The sequence below is a fragment of the Aegilops tauschii genome, chromosome 5 (assembly GCF_002575655.3).
Source record: "Aegilops tauschii subsp. strangulata cultivar AL8/78 chromosome 5, Aet v6.0, whole genome shotgun sequence".
Taxonomy (NCBI): domain Eukaryota; kingdom Viridiplantae; phylum Streptophyta; class Magnoliopsida; order Poales; family Poaceae; genus Aegilops; species Aegilops tauschii.
In genome coordinates this window covers 564,390,483-564,398,228 of record NC_053039.3, presented here as the reverse complement: position 1 = coordinate 564,398,228, position 7,746 = coordinate 564,390,483, and positions in this window count along the sequence as shown.

Genomic DNA, 7,746 nt, shown 5'->3' with positions numbered 1-7,746 from the left:
GGATATCGAAATTTTCTTACTTCACAGATGATTTGAGTAGATGCTGAGAATATTTACTTGATGAAACACAAGTCTAAATTATTGAAAGGTTCAAGCAATTTCAGAGTGAAGTTGAAGATCTTCGTGACAAGAGGATAAAATGTCTGTGATATGATCATAGAGATGAGTATCTGAGTTACGAGTTTGGCACACAATTAAGACATTGTGGAAAGTGTTTCACAATTAATACCGCCTGGAACACCATAGTGTGATGGTGTGTCCGAACATCATAACTGCACCCTATTGGATATGGTGCATACCATGATGTCTCTTATCGAATTACCACTATCGTTTATGGGTTAGGCATTAGAGACAACCGCATTCACTTTAAAAGGGGCACCACGCAATTCCGTTGAGACGACACCGTTTAGAGAAACCTAAGGTGTCGTTTCTTAAAAGTTTGGGGCTGCGATGCTTATGTGAAAATGTTTCAGGCTGATAAGCTCGAACCCAAAGCGGATAAATGCATCTTCATAGAAAACCCAAAACAGTTGGGTATACCTCCTATTTCAGATCTGGAAGCAAAAGTAATTGCTTCTAGAAACGGTTTCTTTCTCGAGGAAAAATTTCTCTCGAAAGAATTGAGTGGGAGGATGGTGGAAACTTGATAAGGTTATTGAACCATAACTTCAACTAGTGTGTAGCGAAGCTTATGATAGTGATCATGAAACTTCGGATCAAGTCACTACCAAACCTCGTAGGACGACGAGGATGCGTACTACTTCAGAGTAATGCGTAATCCTGTCTTGGAAATCATGTTGTTGGACAACGATGAACCTATGAGCTGTGGAGAAGCGATGGTGGGCCCATATTCCGACAAATGGTTAGAAGCCATGAAATCCGAGATAAATGGATCTTTAAGAAGAAGACGGACGTGGACGGTAATGTTACCGTCTATGAAGCTCGACTTGTGGCTAAGAGTATTTCCACAAGTTCAAGGAGTTGACTACGATGAGATTTTCTCATCCGTAGCGATGCTTAAGTCCGTCGGAATCATGTTAGCATTAGCTGCATTTATGAAATCTGGCAGATGGATGTCAAAACAAGTTTCCTTACCAGTTTTCGTAAGGAAAGGTTGTATGTGATACAATCAGAAAGGTTTTGTCGATCCTAAGGATGCTGAAAGGTATGCTAGCTCCAGCGATCCTTCCATGGACTAGAGCAAGCATCTCGGAGTCAGAATATAAGCTTTGATGGAGTAATCAAAGTTTTTGGGTTTATACAAAGTTTGTTAGAAACTTGTATTTACAATAAAGTGAGTGGGAGCGCTACAACATTTCTGATAAGTATATGTGAATGACATATTGTTGATCCGAAATGATGTAAAATTTCTGGAAAGCATAAAGGGTTGTTTGAAAGGAGTTTTTCAAAGGAAGACCTGGATAAAGCTGCTTACGTATTGGGCATCAAGATCTATAGAGATAGATCAAGACGCCTGATGATACTTTCAAAGAACGCACACCTTGACATGATTTTGAAAGAGTTCAAAATAGATCAGCAAAGAAGGAGTTCTTGGCTGTGTTACGAGGTGTGAGTATTGCGTAAGACTCAAGACCTGACCACAGCAGAAGAGAGAGAAAGGACGAAGGTCGTCCCCTATGCTTTAGACGTAGGCTCTATAGTATGCTATGCTGTGTACCGCACATGTAGTGTGCCTTGCCATGAGTTGGTCAAGGGGTACAATAGTGATCCGGGAATGGATCACATGACAGCGGTCGAACTTATCCTTAGTACCTAGTGGACTAAGGAATTTTCTCGATTATGGAGGTGAAAGGGAGTTCGTCGTAAAGGGTTACGTCGATGCGAACTTTGACACTAATCCGGATGACTTTGAGTAGTAAACCGGATTCGTATAGTAGAGCAATTATTTGAAATGGCTCCAAATAGCGCGTGGTAACATCCACAAGATGACATAGATATTCGTAAAGCACACACGGATCTGAAAGGTTCAGACCCGTTGACTAATAACCTCTCTCACAAGCATAACATGATCAAACCAGAACTCATTGAGTGTTAATCACATAGTGATGTGAACTAGATTGTTGACTCTAGTAAACTCTTTGATGTTGGTCACATGGTGATGTGACCTATGAGTGTTAATCACATGGTGATGTGGACTAGATTATTGACTCTAGTGCAAGTGGGAGACTGTTGGAAATATGCCCTAGAGGCAATAATAAATAGGTTATTATTATATTTCCTTGTTCATGATAATCGTTTATTATCCATGCTAGAATTGTATTGATAGGAAACTCAGATACATGTGTGGATACATAGACAACACCATGTCCCTAGTAAGCCTCTAGTTGACTAGCTCGTTGATCGATAGATGGTTACCGTTTCCTGACCATGGACATTGGATGTCATTGATAACGGAATCACATCATTAGGAGAATGATGTGATGGACAAGACCCAATCCTAAGCCTAGCACAAGATCGTGTAGTTCGTTTGCTCAGAGTTTTTCTAATGTCAAGTATCATTTCCTTAGACCATGAGATTGTGCAACTCCCGGATACCGTAGGAATGCTTTGGGTGTACCAAACGTCACAACGTAACTGGGTGACTATAAAGGTGCACTACAGGTATCTCTGAAAGTGTCTGTTGGGTTGGCACGAATCGAGACTGGGATTTGTCACTCCGTGTAAACGGAGAGGTATCTCTGGGCCCACTCGGTAGGACATCATCATAATGTGCACAGTGTGACCAAGGAGTTGATCACGGGATGATGTGAGTTACGGAACGAGTAAAGAGACTTGCCGGTAACGAGATTGAACAAGGTATCGGGATACCGACAATCGAATCTCGGGCAAGTAACATACCGATAGACAAAGGGAATTGTATACGGGATTGATTGAATCCCCGACATCGTGGTTCATCCGATGAGATCATCGTGGAACATGTGGGAGCCAACATGGGTATCCAGATCCCGCTGTTGGTTATTGACCGGAGAACGTCTCGGTCATGTCTGCATGGTTCCCGAACCCGTAGGGTCTACACACTTAAGGTTCGATGATGCTAGGGTTATAGGGAATAGATATACGTGGTTACCGAATTTTGTTCGGAGTCGCGGATGAGATCCCGGACATCACGAGGAGTTCCGGAATGGTCCGGAGGTAAAGATTTATATATGGGAAGTCCTGTTTTGGTCACCGGAAAAGTTTCGGGTGATATCGGTAATGTACCGGGACCACCGGGAGGGTCCCGGGGGTCCACCAAGTGGGGCCACCAGCCCCAGAAGGCTGCGTGGGCTAAGTGTGGGAGGGGACCAGCCCCAGGTGGGCTGGTGCGCCCCCCCCCCCCACCAAGGCCCAAGGCGCATGGGAGAGTGGGAGGGGGCAAACCCTAGGTCCAGATGGGCCTTAAGGCCCACCCTAGTGGCGCCCCCCTTTCTCCTCCCCTTGGCCGCCCCCCTAGATGGGATCTAGGGCTGGCCGCCACCCCTTGGGGTGGGAACCCTAGAGGGGGCGCAGCCCCCTCCCCCCCTTATATATAGTTGAGGTCCAGGGCTGCCCAACATATGAGTTTTCCGGTCTCTCTTGGCGCAGCCCTTCCCTCTTCCTCCTCCTCTCCCGCGGTGCTTGGCGAAGCCCTGCGGGATTGCCACGCTCCTCCATCACCACCACGCCGTCGTGCTGCTGCTGGATGGAGTCTTCCCCAACCTCTCCCTCTCTCCTTGCTGGATCAAGGCGTGGGAGACGTCACCGGGCTGCACGTGTGTTGAACGCGGAGGCACCGTTCTTCGGTGCTTAGATCGGAATCAACCGCGATCTGAATCGCTACGAGTACGACTCCTTCATCCGCGTTCTTGCAACGCTTCCGCATCGCGATCTACAATGGTATGTAGATGCACTCCCCTTCCCCTCGTTGCTAGATTACTCCATAGATTGATCTTGGTGATGCGTAGAAAATTTTGAATTTCTGCTACGTTCCCCCACAGCACCGCACACGGCTAAAAGATCAAATCAATTGTTGTGTCTTTGGGGTGCCCCCTGCCCCCGTATATAAAGGAGCAAGGGGGGAGGTGCGTCCGGCCAGGAGGAGGCGCGCCAGGAGGAGTCCTACTCCCACCGGGAGTAGGACTCCCTCCCTTCCTTGTTGGATTAGGAGAAGGGGGAAAAGAGGAGGGAGAGAGGAAGGAAAGGGGGGGCGGCGCCCCCCTCTCCTTGTCCTATTCGGACTAGAGGGGGAGGGGCGCGCGTCCCTGCCCTAGCCGCCTCTCCTCTTCTCCACTAAGGCCCACTATGGCCCATTAAACCCCCGAGGGGTTCCGATAACCCCTCCGGTACTCCGGTAAAATCCCGATTTCACCCGGAACACTTTCGATATCCAAATGTAGGCTTCCAATATATCAGTCTTCATGTCTCGACCATTTCGAGACTCCTCGTCATGTCCGTGATCACATCCGGGACTCCGAACAACCTTTGGTACATCAAAACTCATAATATAACTGTCATCGAAACTTTAAGCGTGCGGACCCTACGGGTTCGAGAACTATGTAGACATGACCGAGACACGTCTCCGGTCAATAACCAATAGCGGAACATGGATGCTCATATTGGCTCCCACATATTTTACGAAGATCTTTATCGGTCAGACCGCTTTACAACATACGTTGTTCCCTTTGTCATCGGTATGTTACTTGCCCGAGATTAGATCGTCGGTATCTCAATACCTAGTTCAATCTCGTTACCGGCAAGTCTCTTTACTTGTTCCGTAATACATCATCCCGCAACTAACTCATTAGTTGCAATGCTTGCAAGGCTTAAGTGATGTGTATTGCCGAGTCGGCCCAGAGATACCTCTCCGACAATCGGAGTGACAAATCCTAATCTCGAAATACGCCAACCCAACAAGTACCTTCGGAGACACCTGTAGAGCACCTTTATAATCACCCAGTTACGTTGTGACGTTTGGTAGCACAGAAAGTGTTCCTCTGGTAAACGCGGAGTTGCATAATCTCATAGTCATAGGAACATGTATAAGTCATGAAGAAAGCAATAGCAACATACTAAACGATCGATTGCTAAGCTAACGGAATGGGTCAAGTCAATCACATCATTCTCCTAATGATGTGACCCCGTTAATAAAATGACAACTCATGTCTATGGCTAGGAAACATAACCATCTTTGATCAACGAGCTAGTCAAGTAGAGGCATACTAGTGACACTATGTCTATGTATTCACACATATACTAAGTTTCCGGTTAATAAAACTCTAGCATGAATAATAAACAGTTATCATGATATAAGGAAATAAATAATAACTTTATTATTGCCTCTAGGGCATATTTCCTTCAGCTATGTGTCACCGGCTTCAGACCGTACTGGCCATGTTGTCGTGCTACGAGCTCGTGGCCGGTACGATACAAGCCACCTTGATGCCTGCTTCTCCGGTTGGGTCGCCGCTGCCATCCCCGTGCCCTCACCAGATTAGACCCCATCCTCTTCTCCGGATGGGTCGTCCCCGCCATCCCCCAAGCCCTGATCCCCACCTCCGTTCCCGCCATGGGACATCGATTTGGTGGGCGGGGTGGAGATGCAACAACATCTAGCGATGGAGGCTCAGATCGAGGCTTGCTGCATCGACGAGGAGCTTCAGATGACCATTGACACCTCGTATGAGTCTTTACGAGCATACGAGGAGGCAAGGGCGGCAGCGCCCGATGCGAAGAACCGTCGGCTTGAGGAGGAGATGTCGTGGCAACCGCCTCCGCCTCCTGCATTTCATGACGTGGAGTTATCGACGACAACGACGTTGTCTTCTCGGACCAAGACGATGACTAGGCGGCTGTGGCTCTTTACTTTAACTAGTTAATTGGTACAGTAGTGCAAGTTTTGTGATTTGGACCATCTTTCCAAATCTAGCATGCTATGTAATAGATGCGCCCTAGCTAGTTTAGTTTAATTAATGTTTAATCTATGTTTAGTTTAATTTGTTAACTCCATTAATTTAAACTAATACGTTGGGGGTTATCTGATAGTAGGGATTAACTGACAACTCGGATCCATATGTCAACGGTGTTGCATCGAATATAGCATTTGAGATATCTAGTGGCATCTGATACTGTATCAGCGCTACAAATGAATTTGCAATTAGTGACGTTTAGCCTCGACTCCAGTGCTAGGTTCAATACCAGTTGCGTTGAGAGGAGGCGCCACTACTCTGAACATGCCAGTGGCTTAATACTAGTGGCGTCCCGCCTCCGCACCACTAACGACTTTGTCCAAACACCGCTAGTAGGCATTTCTGCACTAGTGATCTCCCAGCAATTTCTTCCCGGCCATAAAATAAGACATTAATAATTAACTAAAACAAAGGATATTTCATATTTGTAACTATTGCATTATGCATGTTAAACTTCCCTTTATTTTTATTTTATTTTTAAAAAATCAGGGAACTTTCCATTGTTTCTCAACTCATAATTTCTATATAAGTTTTTAGGGAGTTCCCGCCCCAACGTGTTGGGTATTTTCTACTTTATGGAATGATCAACAATATAAATTGAACAATTAGCATGATTTTTTACCGGGGGTTTTCATGCTCAATTGTGTCTTACAAATTACAATGGGCATAGAATAAGTTGAGAAAGTGTGCATGCTTTGTACTTGGTTGAACAAATAGCATTGCAAATAGTAACCTCCGAACGACGATAAAAGTGTCATGGCTATTACTATTTTTGTGTACACAGATTTTATACTCGCCGCAAATATGTGCAGTGTCATCTTCTTTTTACAACTACTATTCATTTTTCTACGCAAATCTCAATACTGCACGAAGAGCATCAATCTGAGAGATTAGCACCTAACTAATCCGACGGATACTCGGAAAATGTAGGAGATCATTTGTAGTATTCCGAATAAATGACAGTGTTGAAAGCAAATATTTCAAATTAAACTACCTAAATTCTTAAAAGTGCGCGTGCGCTATTTTATTGTGTCGGGCGCTCGCGCTACGCGACAAGCCACACACTCGCTCCCTTCCAAAAGAATCTAGCGCACCGAGCCCTCTTCCTCTCCTTTCCTCCCTCCTCCCCTGACCCGCCGGCCGCCGCCCTGGTAGCCATGGCATCCGAGCGTCCGCGACCCCGTCCTCCTGCCAACTGCCGCCATCCACCTTCGGCGCCCTACCGCGCGTGAACCTGTATGGATCCGAGGAGCTCCGCGCTAGATCCGCCCCTCCCATGTGTCTTCCTGTGGAGCTCCGCCGCCTGGATGCCTTCCCAACGCCGACGAGCCATGCGCTGCTGCCATAGCCGGGAGGCTCGGATCTCGGCCCGTCTCGACGCCATCCAGTTCATCTTCGGTGAGGACAGGCCGCTCATGGAGCTCTGCGTCTTCCGAGAGGTCTTCTTCAAGGCGCCCGTGTGGGCGGAGGCTGCTGGGTTCGTGGGGAGGCATTTCGGCATGGCTGCGACGTTGTTGCTTCCCGGTGCTCACTTCTTCTGGCAGTGCCCTGCAGATGCGCCCCGGGCCCATGCGAGACTCAAGGTCCGGCCGCCTCTGCTGTTCCGTCGCGACCACATAGTTAGGTGCATGCTAGATGAGGCCTTAGCGCGGAGGCGCGTGCGCATTATCAGGTCTGGCAAAGCAGGAATAATGGTGATCCTCTGAATATCAAAGTGAGTATTGGTGTCCATGAGCATACACATCGTCACAAGTGAGAAAAAATGGGATCGATAGATTGGCTCTCGAGATGAATGTCATGT